Here is a 15,645-nt window from a genome sequence, read left to right as displayed (position 1 = left end):
GTATGCGTGACCGAGCTTGTGCTACTCGTGCGAGGGTATCGTGGCGCTCGCCTGTTCGTTTTGGGATATGTGCCAACATGTCATATGACGCACGTCAGGCACGCGCACGCGTGGAAGTGCAAAAGTGGAAAATGACGCACACGCGTTATCGACGCGCACGCGTTATCGACGCGTACGCGTGGTTGGGTTTGTGCTTTGGGCACAGTGCCCGCACCAGGCCAGCACAACTTTTGGCCTGACACCTCTTTATGCCGATTTTCCTAGGTCACGCGTGCACATCATTGACGCGTACGCGTGAAGTGCCAAATGTTCAAAATGACACGCACGCGTGATGCTTGTGCGATTGGCACGCTTTTTGCATTGCTCCCACGCAACTCCCTGCCACTTTTTTTTATATGCAGAATGCAAATGCAAATGCAGACTATATGCAGAAATTATGAATGAACACTAGTAAAAATAAAATAAAATAAGATTAAGGATAAAAAGGAACGATTATACCATGGTGGGTTGTCTCCCACCTAGCACTTTTAGTTAAAGTCCTTAAGTTGGACATTTCGTGAGCTCCCTGTCATGGTGGCTTATGCTTGAACTCATCCAGGAATCCCCACCAGTGTTTGTAATTCCAATAGCCTCCGGGATCCCACACTAGTTGCATAAATCCTTCAAGCAAGTTAAAGCAAGTGACAAGGCCCCAAGAGTGTTGATTGCCAGAATAAATTCCAGGGTCCCAAACCTTGCTTTTGCACCCGTCTTCTTGTTAATCATCATTTTTCCACTTGGGTGGTGAACAGTCGGAATTCTCACGAAGACATCCAAACAATTTCCTAGACCTATTCAATTGAGAATTATACCAACCCCTTATACTTCAATTTGGAGCATGCCATCATATTGAACCTTGCATGACAACTCTTACCACTAACCATCTCCTTCTTACTCTTATAGCCACAAAGAGCTCTAAGTTACCCATCCGTCTCAAGCAAAGCATATTCAAATGGGCTAATTAAGCTTAGAGATGAAAGATTTACCCACTTGAATGAAGGAATGGATGGTGATGGCTTTGGGGGAAAGGTCTCCAACAACTTTGGCAAGGTGATTTCCAACTCCATTCCCTTGAGCTCTTCCTTGACAACTTTCACCTCCTTGCAAGTTTCTTCAATTTCAACCTCTTCCTCTTGGTAGCTTTCTTCCAATTCGATCTCTTCTTCATTGTTCACCAAGGGCATGGGAGGTTGTGCTTCTTCTTCTTTAATCTCTATGTCAAGTCCAATGGGAAAGGATTCAAATGTAGATAAGAATTCATCAATGATTGAATCCATCTCTTGATCATCCCTTTCAAAGTCTTCAACCATGATATGCCTTGGAGGTTGTACACCCTCCTCAACAACAAATTCAAACTCCTTAGAAGGGGGTTTTATGACTGGGCTTTCCCATGGACGTTCCGCATCTCCTAAGTCTTCGACCACTTCTTCCTCTTTAACGATTACGGCTTCCTCCAATTGTTCCAATACAAAGTTATGCTGCTCACTGTCCACCGGAGTTTCTAGTGTCTCCTTCATGCTACGTTCTTCATTAGATTCTCCACATGATGCCATGGGGGTTCCTTGAGTGTCCAAACGTCAGGAAGCTAATTGATTTATCGCTTGTTCCAGTTGATGAAGGGTTACATGAAATTGATCCACTGTTTCCTTGAGGCGAGCCTGTGATTCTTGGGTCGATGGATATGGACATGGTGCATATGGAAGTGGGGGTTCTTGGGGGTAATTGGATTGGAATTGGGGTGGATAAGGTTTAAGGTCATATGGAAGTGAATAGTGGTGGGTGGCTTGTGAGTATGGTGGTTCAAAGCTATGTTGAGGAGGTGGTTCATAGGCATATGATGGGGCTTGTTGGTAACTAGAAGGTGGTCCACCATATCTATCATCTTAGTATGCACCTCGGAATGGCTCTTGACCATAGTAATTTGGTGGAGGTTGGTTGTCACGAAAAGGTCCACCATAACTATTGTCTTGGTATGCATCATAGAATGGTTGTTGGTTATAGTGCATTGGAGGGGGTTGTTGCCAAGAGGGTTGATCAAATCCTTGTGGCTCCTCCCATCTTTGATTCTTCCAACCTTGATGCCTGTTCTCATTATAGCTTCCATTCTTTACAACAACATTGGAACCAAACTTGAAACCAGAGGGGTGAGAATTCATAGTAGCTAAAGAAAATAAAAACTAATAAAAATTAATGAAAATAAACTCCTAAAACTAGAAACACTAACAAAGAAACGAAAAAGAAAATATTTACAATAACCAATAATAAGGCATACGTTTGCAATTCCCCGGCAACGACGCCATTTTGACGAATGGGTTTCTGCTAGTAAAGAAGTTTATAAGAATAATCACGTTGTAAGTATAGTTTCTAAACCAACAGAGAATCTTTTCGTACAAAAGTTTTGGTTGTCACAAGTAACAAAACCCAAAAAAATTTATAACCGAAGTATTTAAACCTCGGGTCGTCTCTCAAGGAATTGCAGGGAAGTATGATTCATTATTGGTTATAGAAAGGTATCGTTTGGGTTTTTGAAATAAGGAACAAGTAATTTAAATGGCAAGAAAAATAAATTAATAATTAGAAAAACTCTTGGCAAGGTATGAGAACTGAAAATCCTATCCTAGTTATCCTTATCAGGTGTGATGAGAATTGTTTAGTGCTCCCACTTAGTTAACCCTTACTAAATAAAGGAAAGTCAAGTGGACTAATCAACTTGATTCCTCAAGTCCTAGTCAACTCCTATGGAAAGACTAGCTTTAGAGGGATCCAAATCAATCAGCAATTTCCAATTTTCAATCAACCGCTGAGTTTGACAACTCAAGTGTCATCAATTACTCAACCAAAGCCAAAAGGGAAGAAAATCTACTCGAATAAAAATGCCTTTTCATTAATTAAAGCTAAAAATATAAAAAGCTAAATTAAAATCATAAATCTGAAATACCTCAAATTGCATTAAATAGAAATTAAAATCTAACATGAAGAGTTCATAAGCCAATTTGGCTAAATAAGTAATTACCAAGAGAAATAGATAAACCAAAGTACTAGAATAAATAAAAGTAGATAAGAGAAACTAAATTAAAATAACATTGAACCTGGAATTGAGAATAAGCAATCCTAAAACTAAGAGAAATCCTAAACCCTAAAACATAAGAGAGAGGAGAGAGCTTCTCTCTCTAGAAAACTACATCTAAAACCTAAAATTGTGAATTATGAATGTTGTTGAATGAATAGATTGATTCTCCCACTTTATAGCCTCTAATATGTGTTTTCTGGGCCGAAAACTGGGTCAAAAATAGCCAAAAATCGCCCCCCAGCAATTTCTGATACGTCCAGCACGCGGCAAAGTCATGCGTGAGCGTCGCGTGGATTGGATTTTTGCCAGGTCATGCGTGCGCGTGATCCACGCATGCGCATCGCCTATCTTCAGGGAAGCTATGGCAAATTATATATCCTTGTGAAGCCCCGGATGTTAGCTTTCTAACGCAACTAGAACCGCCTCATTTGGATTTCTGTAGCTCAAGTTATGGTCGATTTAGTACCAAGAGGTCAGGCTGGACAGCTTTAGCAGTTCCTTCAGTTTCTTGTATTCCTTCCACTTTTGCATGCTTCCTTTCCATCCTCTAAGCCATCCCTACCCTATAAACCCTGAAATCACTTAACACACATATCAAGGCATCGAATGTTAATAAGAGAGGATTAATATTAGCAAATATAAGGCCAAAGAAGCATGTTTTCAATCATAACACAAAATCAGGAAGGAAAGTGTAAAACCATGCAATTAGTATGAATAAGTGTGCAAAGACTTGATAAAAACCACTCAATTGAGCACAAGATAAACCATAAAATAGTGGTTTATCAGTTGGCACAGAAAGTGTGCGTGGGCACACTCTGAAATGCTTTTCTCCTTTGTTTTCTTCATGTTTTCTCCCAATTGCATGCTTCTCTTCCACCTTTATCAAGCCATTCCTACCTATTACACCTGAAATCACTCAACAAACATATCACGGCATCAAATGAAATAAAAGTGGAATTAAAATCCTCAATTTAAGCACAAAAATACATGTTTTCAAATTTTGGTTCAATTTAGGGATCAAACAGAAAAGTATGCTATTTTGATGAATAAGTGTGAGTTTATATGATGAAATCCGTCCAATTCAAGGAAAAAATTATCATCAAATATGGACTTATCAATTCTCTCACACTTAAACAATAGCATGTCCTCATGCTAAACACAAACAAGGAAAATGATCAAAGGGTGACAACTTATTGGATGCAACTATCTATATGCATGCAAGTATACTATATACTATCTATATCTATCTATACTATAGTTTACTATTGAATTGGTGGAAACAAACAATCAAATTCCAAGCAAGTATATGAACATATAGGGCTAAGCAAAGAAGTAGTTCAATGCAATCAAAATCTAAGGAATTGATTTAACTCATCAAAATGAAGCAACTTACAAGAATACATGATAAGAGAAGTGGAGACATAGAATTGAGTGATCGAACCCTCACTAGGTGTGTATACACTCTCAACGCTCAGTGTTTAGGGTTTAATCACTCAAGTCTCCTCTGGTCATGCTTTCAACGATTTGCTTTTCATCTAACAATCAACAAACATATGATGAATGAATAAAAATATCATGAGGTCTTTAGAGGGTTGTAATGGGGTTAGGGTCAAGGTGGGGTAAATATGGCTAAGTGGACTAAGGAATTGAATCTTTGATTAGCTCAAGTATCTCACTCAACCTAAATCAACCAAATCACAAAAATGCAACCTAACCTCCCATCATTTTCTTTCCCACACATCCATGCTTTGATTTTCATTCAATTCTCATATGCATTTCTTATTCATTCATTTCATTTTTTTTCTCTTTTTTTGGGATAACTTTTGTCCCATCTTATTATTTTTTTTCATTTTATTTTTTTTATCTCTCTTTCTTTTTCTATGACAAATGCATATGGTTACAGGAAATTGATACATGAATGTGCACCCATTTTCCAAATTTTTCAATGAATACCCAAAATAACAATTTTTGTTCATTTCTTCTACCAATGCTTCCAAAAATTCTCCCACACTTAAATGAAACACACTCCTCAACCTAAGCTAATCAAAGATGCAATTCAAGGTAATTCATGGGTTTTCACTTAAGGTTGGTGATGTGGTAACAATTAGAACAAAAGGGAATTAAAAAGCTCAAAGATGATTAATATTGGTAGATATAATGTGTGCGGCTATGTGGGTGAGTGAGTTTAACTCAAAAATGGCCTCAATCATGCTAAATGCATTCAAAACATCAAACATCGGAAATAAAGAATCAAGCAAATCTAAGATCACAATCATAGAAGGAGCATAGCACACAAGAATAAAATAGTGGTTAAAATATGCAACCACACAATATTGCTCAATAACTCACAAGGTTGTTTGTTCTATCTCTCTTCTATGTTCCGCAAAAATCATTCAAGCAAGGTTAAAAAAAAAACAATTTTCCAAATCAATTCAATAGAACACCCTAAAAAAATTCTTGGAAATCTTTGTTGTTGTTTACCAAAATTATTTTCTATATGTATGTTTGATGTGATAGATGCACTTTAAAAAAATTTCTAGTTCTTTCCCTAATTTTCAATATGCAAAAACCATTATGAATAATTAGGACAAAAATTGAACTAGGTGCTATACTATTCACAACATCCAATCACAACTTCTATCTATCAACTATATACCATGCAAAAGATGCAAATGCAATATATATTAACTAAAGTAAAGATGCAATAGTAAAAGATACTAGAAAATAGCTACAAGAAACATAATAAAGGAAAACAAAAAATAAAGTGCAAAGTGTTCGAAAAAGAAAATTTACGCCCCAAAAGTGGTGAATCCTCCCCCACACTTAAGCGTTGCACGGTCCTCCGTGCATGAACACAATCCGAGGAGAATGACTCTAAGTTCCTCCACCTTCACCAGGTGGATGCAGGGTCTCGGGTTGCATGGAAAAGTTGCCAAGTTCAATGCGGGCTTGGCATCTCCATCCTCGGTGTCCTCCTCCTCTACTGGCTCCATGCCATCATAGTCATCCTCGAAAAGAGTGAATAAAGTATAATTAAGAACCATAGGGCAAGTAGCACAAAAAGGTAAAGGAGGGAGCAAATATATAGTATACTTGGAGCCAACAGAAAACAAAAAAATATTTAATTGAAGAAGTTTATATAGTGGTGTGGTATGATGAAAATGAAATAAGTCGTGTGTGTATTCCAATTATGTGCGCGGATAGAACACACACAACAGCCGGTTAAAACGGCAACCACACAATCAAAAAGTAAGCATGAGTTCCTCAATTAAATGGCCTAAGTTGCATGCAATGAATAAGCATCAATTAGATTCAAGCAAGCTTAGGCAATTACAACAATAGTGAATTGAATTTAGGAAATATTGGATATTGAAATTGTGCGAGTGGAAGCGCAAGATTAATATGAAAGTTAGCACAACACACAATAACCAATTCAATGATGAAAAGAAAACCACTTATTCATCCTCAAAAATAAGGAAATAATCACATGGGAATGTGCTTGTTACAAAAAATGACAAGCTTGATGAGAATCAAGTCAAGTCAACTCAAATAAATGCAAAGCATTGACAAGAAACAAGACCTTGTGATGTGATTATATTGATTTAAAAACCATGATGAACAAGCGATTCAACTCACTTTACTAAATTCAATATGCGCTTGTTGAAAATTTCACCAAATAAGAGACAATTGTCAATTTCTATATCAATTTGGTGCTAGCAACTCAAGACAATGATCAAGTACATGATTGAAATTCCAATCCAAAACAACATTATAATCATGCAAAAGTGTACCATTCTTGATTAGAATGCCAAACAAGGATATAGTCTAACACACATGGTAGCTACAACACATGCATTAAACTCAAAGTCCATCCAGGCATTATGTCAAACACATGGTATGCGGTGCACAAATTCACCAATTTCAAGCCAAAAATTCAAGCATCAATAACCCATAAATAAAAAATTGAACAATTGCAATTCAACAAACAAAAAATTAAGCAAAACTTAAGCTAAAGTACCAAAATTAAATATAGAAAATGAAAATTAAACAAGCAAATAAACAAAATAAAGAAGAGTAAAGAGAGAAGAAGAAGAAGAAGAAGAAGAAGAAGAAGAAGAAGAAGAAGAAGAAGAAGAAGAAGAAGAAGAAGAAGAAAGAAAGAAAGAAAGAAAGAAAGAAAGAAAGAAAGAAAGAAGGAGAAGAAATAGGGGGAGAGGGGGTTGGGCGGTGGTGGTGGCTCCGACGGCGGCAGGGTCACCGAAAGAAGGGGTGGGGTGGGTTGTGGCAGACACAGAAGAAGAAGATTGGCTTGGGGGGTTGCTGGCGCACATGGCATCCTTCTTGATTAACGCCCAGAACGCGACCTGTGCGTACGCACAAGACAGTGTGCGCACGCACAAAAGGGAAAAACAAAGGGAATGCAAACGCACAGGGTGTGCGAGCGCTCCTGGCAGGAAGGGTGTCAAGACGTGTGCGTACGCACAGGGCTGTGCATATGCACAGAAGACTCTTCTTTTTTTTTTTTACAAGAGGCCAAAGGATCATGTGTGCGTATGCACAGTAGTAAAAATTTTGGGGGTCCGCGCGCACAGCATGTGCGAATGCTCCCAACAGAAGGGGTGCTGGTGAATGTGCGTACGCACAGATGTCAAAATTTGGGGAAAGTGTGCGTGGTCACAGGTGTGTGCGTGGGCACACTACCCTGTTTCTGCAAAAAAATTTAATGCCTCTAAGGCACCAACATGACTTCCAAAATAGTTTTTTCAAGCCCCAAAACATTTTAAAACTCCAAAAACACATTATTCCACTAAGATTACCTAACACATACCAAACTGCAACTAAATTAAACCTAGAATTCAATCAAACTAAGCTAACCAAAGAGACAAAATTCGATAAGCAAAGGGTAAAAGATGAGAAAGGTTGGAAGGATATTACCATGGTGGGGTGTCTCTCACCTAGCACTTTGGTTTAAAGTCCTTAAGTTGGACTTGTTGAGTGAAGCTTGTGTCAAGGTGGCTGATGAGCGGATAATTTATACGCTTTTTGGCATTGTTTTTAGTATATTTTTAGTAGGATCTAGTTACTTTTAGGGATGTTTTTATTAGTTTTTATGATAAATTCACATTTCTGGACTTTACTATGAGTTTGTGTGTTTTTCTGTGATTTCAGGTATTTTCTGGCTGAAATTGAGGGACTTGAGCAAAAATCAGATTCAGAGGTTGAAGAAGGACTGCAGATGCTGTTGGATTCTGACCTCCCTGCACTCAAAGTGAATTTTCTGGAGCTACAGAACTCCAAATGGTGCGCTCTTAATTGCGTTGGAAAGTAGACATCCAGGGCTTTCCAGCAATATATAATAGTCCATACTTTGATTAAGGATAGATGACATAAACTGGCATTGAACGCCAGTTCCATGCTGCATTCTGGAGTCAAACGCCAGAAACAGGTTGCAAAGTGGAGTTAAACGCCAGAACCAGGTTACAAACTGGCGTTCAACTCCAAGAGAAGCCTCTACACATGTAAAGCTCAATGCTCAGCCCAAGCACACACCAAGTGGGCCCCAGAAGTGGATTTCTGCATCAATTACTCATTCTGTAAACCCTAGTACTAGTTTAGTATAAATAGGACTTTTTACTATTGTATTTACATCTTCGGATCAGATCTTTGATTAGTTTTATGCTATCTTAGACTTTTGGGCGGGCTGGCCATTTGGCTATGCCTGGACCTTATCACTTATGTGTTTTCCACGGTAGAGTTTCTACACTCCAAAGATTAAGGTGTAGAGCTTTGCTGTTCCTCATAAATTAATACAAAGTACTACTGTTTTCCTATTCAATTCAACTTATTCCGCTTCTAAGATGTTCATTCACACCCAAGAACATGATGAATGTGATGATTATGTGACGCTCATCATCATTCTCACTTATGAACGCGTGCGTGACAAACACTTCCGTTCTACATGCAAACAAGCTAGAATGAGTATCTCTTGGATATCTAATACAGGGGACCGAGTCCGAGTTATTAGTATCTTCGTGGTATAAGTTAGAACCCATGGACGGCCATTCTTGAGAATCCGGAAAGTCTAAACCTTGTCTGTGGTATTCCGAGTAGGATTCAGGGATTGAATGACTGTGACGAGCTTCAAACTCGCGAGTGCTGGGCATAGTGACAGACGCAAAAGGATAGTAAATCCTATTTCAGTATGATCGAGAACCGACAGATGATTAGCCATGCAGTGACAGCGCATTGGACCATTTTCACTGAGAGGACAGGTGGCCATTGACAACGGTGATGCCTAACATACAGCTTGCCATGGAAAGGAGTAGGACTGATTGGATGAAGACAGCAGGAAAGCAGAGGTTCAGAGGAACGAAAGCATCTCTATACGCTTATCTGAAATTCTCACCAATGATTTATATAAGTATCTCTATCCTATTTTAATTATCTTTTAGTACACTATAATCTCTTAATACATTTGAATCCGCCTGATTGAGATTTACAAGGTGACCATAGCTTGCTTCAAGCCGACAATCTCCGTGGGATCGACCCTTACTCACGTAAGGTTTATTACTTGGACGACCCAGTGCACTTGCTGGTTAGTTGTACGAAGTTGTGAAACAGAATTAAGAACATGAACGTGCGTATTGAGTTTTTAGCGCCGTTACCAAGGAAGGAATGATCACGATTTCGCACACCAAGTTTTTGGCGCCGTTGCCGGGGATTGTTCGAGTTTGGACAACTGTCGGTTCATCTTGTTGCTCAGATTAGGTAATTTTCTTTTTGATTTATTTTCAAAAATTCTTCAAAAATCTTTCAAAAAAAATTTTCCTTTTGTTTTCGAAAATCATTCTAAATTTTTAAGAATGAATTCTAAAGTTTCAATATGGTATGTTGAATCTTGGCTGGCCATCAAGCTTTAGACTAACCTGGTATGATTCCTGGAATCTTGATTGAGGACTTTGAATTCATTACTTCCTTTTTCCTATATGTTTTCGAAAAAAGTAAAATAATATACAAAAATCCAAAAAAAAATATATAAAATCATAAAAATAAAAAAATTATTTTGTGTTTCTTGTTTGAATCTTGGGTCAATTTTTAAGTTTAGTGTGAATTGCATTTTTTCTAAAAATTTATGCATTTTTCGAAAATTCATGCATTCATAGTGTTCTTTATGATCTTCAAGTTGTTCTTGGTAAGTCTTCTTGTTTGATCTTGATGTTTTATTGTTTTGTGTCTTTTCTTGTTTTTCATATGCATTTTCAATTTGTTAATGTCTCAAGAATAAAAATTTTTAAGTTTGGTGTCTTGCATGTTTTCTTTTCTTGAAAATTTTTCAAAAACAAGTTCTTGGTGTTCATCATGACATTCAAAGTGTTCTTGGTGTTCATATTTGCATTCAAAATGTTCTTGCATATTTTTCTTGTTTTGATTCATAATTTTCATGTTTTGGGTCATAATTGTGTTTTTCTCTCTCATCATTAAAAATTCAAAAATAAAAAAAATATCTTTTCTTTTTTTACCTCAAAATTTTGAAAATTTGGATTGACTTTTTCAAAAAATTTTAAAATCTAGTTGTTTCTTATGAGTCAAATCAAAATTTCAATTTTAAAAATCTTATCTTTTTCAAAACTTTTTCAAAAATCAAATCTTCTTCAGTTTTTTTATGATTTTCGAAAATTTCAAAAAAATTATTTTCAAAATATTTTTCTTAATTTTATTTCAAAATTTTCGAAACTTAACAAACAAGTAATGTGATTAGTTCAAAAATTTGAAGTTTGTTACTTTCTTGTTAAGAAAAGTTCAATCTTTAAATTCTAGAATCTTATCTTTTAGTTTCTTGTTAGTCAAGTAATCAATTTTAATCTTAAAAAATTAAATCTTTTTAATTATATCTTTTTAATCATATCTTTCTATCATATCTTTTTAAATCATATGTTTTCAAAAATTTGATTTTAAAACATCTTCTCTAACTTCTTATCTTCTTATCCTTTCAAAATTGATTTTCAAATCTTTTTCAACTAACTAATTGACTTTTTGTTTACTTCTTATCTTTTTCAAAACCACCTAACTACTCTTCCCTCTCTAATTTTCGAAAATACCTCCCTCTTTTTCAAAAATTCTTTTTAATTAATTAATTATTTTAAATTTTAATTTTAATTTTATTTCCCCTTTAATTTTCGAAAATCATCAACTCCTTTTCAAAAATTATTTTCGAAAACTTCTTTCTCTCATCTCCTTCTATTTATTTAATTACTTAGTAACTCTTCTCTTCATCTCATATCTCTGCTCCTATCCTCACCCTTGTGTTTGGATTATCCATTCTTCTTCACTCTAATTCCCTTTCTTCTTCTACTAACAATAAGGAACCTCTTTACTGTAACATAGAGAATTCCTCTTCTTTTCTTGTTCTCTTCTCTTTCATATGAGCAGGAACAAGGAAAAGGGCATTCTTGTTGAAGCTGATCCAGAACCTGAAAGGACTCTGAAGAGAAAACTAAGAGAAGCTAAATTACAACAATCCAGAGACAACCTTATTGAAATTTTAGAACAAGAAAAGGAGATGGCAAACGCACCTAACAACAATAATGCAAGGAGGATGCTTGGTGATTATACTACACCTACTTCCAAGTTTGATGGAAGAAGCATCTCAATCCCTACCATTGGAGCAAACAATTTTGAGCTGAAACCTCAATTAGTTGCTCTAATGCAACAGAACTGCAAATTCCATGGACTTCCATCAGAAGATCCCTATCAGTTTTTAACTGAGTTCCTGCAGATCTGTGAGACTGTTAAGACTAATGGAGTAGATCCTGAAGTCTACAGGCTCATGCTTTTCCCTTTTGCTGTAAGAGACAGAGCTAGAACATGGTTGGACTCACAACCTAAAGATAGCCTGAACTCTTGGGATAAGCTGGTCACGGCCTTCTTGGCTAAGTTCTTTCCTCCTCAAAAGCTGAGCAAGCTTAGAGTGGATGTTCAGACCTTCAAGCAAAAAGATGGTGAATCCCTCTATGAAGCTTGGGAAAGATACAAGCAGATGACCAAAAGGTGTCCTCCTGACATGCTTTCAGAATGGACCATTCTGGATATATTCTATTATGGTCTGTCTAAGTTCTCCAAGATGTCACTGGACCATTCTGCAGGTGGATCCATTCACCTAAAGAAAACGCCTGCAGAAGCTCAAGAACTTATTGACATGGTTGCAAATAATCAATTCATGTATAATTCTAAGAGAAATTCCGTGAATAATGGAATGCCTCAGATGAAGGGAGTTCTTGAAATTGATACTTTGAATGCCATATTGGCTCAGAACAAAATGTTGACTCAGCAAGTCAACATGATTTCCTAGAGTCTGAATAGAATGCAAGCTGTATCCAACAGTACTCAAGAGGCATCTTCTGAGGAAGAAGCTTATGATCCTGAGAATCCTGCAATAGTAGAGGTGAATTACATAGGTGAACCCTATGAAAACACCTATAATCCCTCATGGAGAAATCACCCAAATCTCTCATGGAAGGATCAACAAAAGCCTCAACAAGGCTTTAATAATGGTGGAAGAAACAGGCTCAGCAATAGCAAGCCTTTTCTATCATCTTCTCAGCAACAGACAGAGAACTCTGAACAAAATACCTCTAATTTAGCAAACTTAGTCTCTGATCTGTCCAAGGCCACTCTAAGTTTCATGAGTGAAACAAGGTCCTCCATAAGAAATTTGGAGGCACAAGTGGGCCAACTGAGTAAGAAAATCACTGAAACCCCTCCTAGTACTCTCCCAAGCAATACTGAAGAGAATCCAAAAAGAGAGTGCAAGGCCATTAACATAATCAACATGGCCGAACCTAGAGAGAAAGGAGAGGACGTGAATCCCAATGAGGATGACCTCATGGGACGTCTCTCAAGCAAGAAGGAGTTCCCTATTAAGGACCCAAAGGAATCTGAGGCTCATATAGAGACCATAGAGATTCCACTAAACCTCCTTCTGCCGTTCATGAGCTCTGAAGACTATTCTTCCTCTGAAGAGGATGAAGATGTAACCGAAGAGCAAGTTGCTCAATATCTAGGAGCCATCATGAAGCTGAATGCCAAGCTGTTTGGTAATGGGACTTGGGAAGGTGAACCTCCCTTGCTCATTAATGAACTGAATACAGAGGTTCAGCAAACTTTACCTCAAAAGAAACAAGATCCTGGCAAATTCTTAATACCCTGTACCATAGGCACCATGACCTTTGAGAAAGCTCTGTGTGACCTAGGGTCAGATATAAATCTTATGCCACTCTCTATAATGGAGAAGCTGGGGATCATTGAAGTACAGCCTGCCATATTCTCATTACAATTGGCAGACAAGTCAGTAAGACAAGCTTATGGATTAGTAGAGGACGTGTTAGTAAAGGTTGAAGGCCTTTACATCCCTACTGATTTCATAATCTTAGACACTAGGAAGGAGGAAGATGAATGCATCATCCTTGGAAGACCCTTCCTAGCCACAGCAAGAGCTGTGATAGATGTTAATAGAAGAGAGTTAGTCCTTCAATTGAATGGGGACTACCTTGTGTTTAAAGCCCAAGGCTATCCTTCTGTAATAATGGAGAGGAAGCATGAAAAGCTTCTCTCAGTACAGAGTCAAGCAAAGCCCCCACAATCAAACTCTAAGTTTGGTGTTGGGAGGCCTCAGCCAAACTCAAAGTTTGGTGTTAAATCCCCACATCCAAACTCTAAGTTTGGTGTTGGGAGTCTACAAAATTGACCTGATCACCTGTGTGGCTCCTTGAGAGCCCACTGTCAAGCTATTGACATTAAAGAAGCGCTTATTGGGAGGCAACCCAATTTTTATTTATTTAATTTTATTTTTTCTTTTATTGATCTTTTATGTTTTATTAGGTTCAAGATCATGTGGAGTCACGAAAAAAAATACTAAAATTAAAAACAGAATCAAAAACAGCAGAAGAAAAATCACACCCTGGAGGAAGGGCTTACTGGCGTTTAAACGCCAGTAAGGAGCATCTGGCTGGCGTTCAACGCCAGAACAGAGCATGGATCTGGTGTTGAACGCCAGAAACAAGCAACATCCAGGCGTTCAAACGGCAGGAATACACCCTGGGAAGAGCTGGCGCTGAACGCCAGAAACATGCTGCACATGGGCGTTGAACGCCCAGAACAAGCATCACTTCGGCGTTTAAGCGCCAGAATTGCATGCAAAGGCGTTTTACACGTCTAATTGGTGTAGGGATGTAAATCCTTGACACCTCAGGATCTGTGGACCCCACAAGATCCCTACCTACCTCCACTCACCTTCTCATCTCTTCACACAATCCCATAAACACTCTTCCCCAAAAACCTTTCACCAATCACCTCAATCTCTCTTTCCCATCATCTCTCCACCACTCACATCCATCTACCCTTCCCCATAAACCCCACCTACCTTCAAAATTCAAAATCTCTTTCCCGCCCAAACCCTCCCAATATGGCCGAACCTACCCCCTCTCCCTTCACTATATAAACCCCTCTATTCTTCTTCTTTTTCACACAACACAACCCTCTCTTCTCCTCCTTGGGCCGAAACACAACCCTCTCTCCCTTTCTTCCATATCTTCTTCATCTATTCTTTCTTCTCTTACTCGAGGGCGAGCAATATTCTAAGTTTGGTGTGGTAGAAGCATACCTTTTTTGTTTTGCCATTACCATTGATGGCACTTAAGACCGGAGAAACCTCTAGAAAAGGGAAAGGGAAGACAAAAGCTTCCACCTCCGAGTCATGGGAGATGGAAAGGTTCATCTCCAAAGCCCATCAAGACCATGTCTATGATGTTGTGGCCAAGAAGAAGGTGATCCCCGAGGTCCCTTTCAAACTCAAGAAAAATGAGTATCCGAAGATCCGACATGAAATTCAAAGAAGAGGTTGGGAAGTTCTAACCAACCCCATTCAACAAGTCGGAATCTTAATGGTTCAAGAGTTCTATGCCAATGCATGGATCACTAGGAACCATGATCAAAGTAAGAACCCGAACCCAAAGAATTACCTTACAATGGTTCGGGGGAAATACTTAGACTTTAGTCCGGAGAATGTGAGGTTGGCGTTCAACTTGCCCATGATGCAAGGAGATGCATGCCCCTACACTAGAAGGGTCAACTTCAATCAAAGGTTGGACCAAGTCCTTATGGACATATGTGTGGAAGGAGCTCAATGGAAAAGAGACTCCAAAGACAAACCGGTTCAATTAAGAAGACTGGACCTCAAGCCTGTAGCTAGAGGATGGTTGGAGTTCATCCAACGCTCCATCATTCCCACTAGCAACCGGTCTGAAGTTACTGTAGACCGGGCCATCATGATTCATAGCATCATGATTGGAGAGAAAGTAGAAGTTCATGAAGTTATCTCCCTTGAATTCTACAAAATAGCCGAAAAGCCCTCTACCTTGGCAAGGCTAGCTTTTCCTCATCTTATTTGCCATCTATGTTACTCAGCTGGAGCTTTTATAGAAGGAGACATCCCCATTGAGGAGGAGAAGCCCATCACTAAGAAAAGGATGGAGCAAACA

At 38.2% G+C, this 15,645-nt stretch overlaps 1 non-coding gene and 1 pseudogene across 1 annotated transcript; one reads left to right on the top strand and one right to left on the bottom strand.

Moving 5' to 3' along the window:
• Window positions 1-13,853, top strand: part of LOC148570845 (uncharacterized) — a 53,700-nt pseudogene extending 39,847 nt beyond the window's left edge.
• Window positions 12,069-12,176, bottom strand: LOC148570846 (small nucleolar RNA R71). Its single transcript, XR_015907961.1, has one exon. It is a non-coding gene; the product is annotated as a small nucleolar RNA R71 (small nucleolar RNA).
• Window positions 13,854-15,645: the final 1,792 nt, after the last annotated feature.

Source organism: Arachis ipaensis, chromosome B3 (assembly GCF_059453495.1).
Source record: "Arachis ipaensis isolate K30076 ecotype BB chromosome B3, ASM5945349v1, whole genome shotgun sequence".
In the NCBI taxonomy this organism is placed as follows: Eukaryota; Viridiplantae; Streptophyta; class Magnoliopsida; order Fabales; family Fabaceae; genus Arachis; species Arachis ipaensis.
The sequence above is the reverse complement of the archived record's forward strand: the minus strand, read 5'-3'. Positions and strand labels throughout refer to the sequence as shown.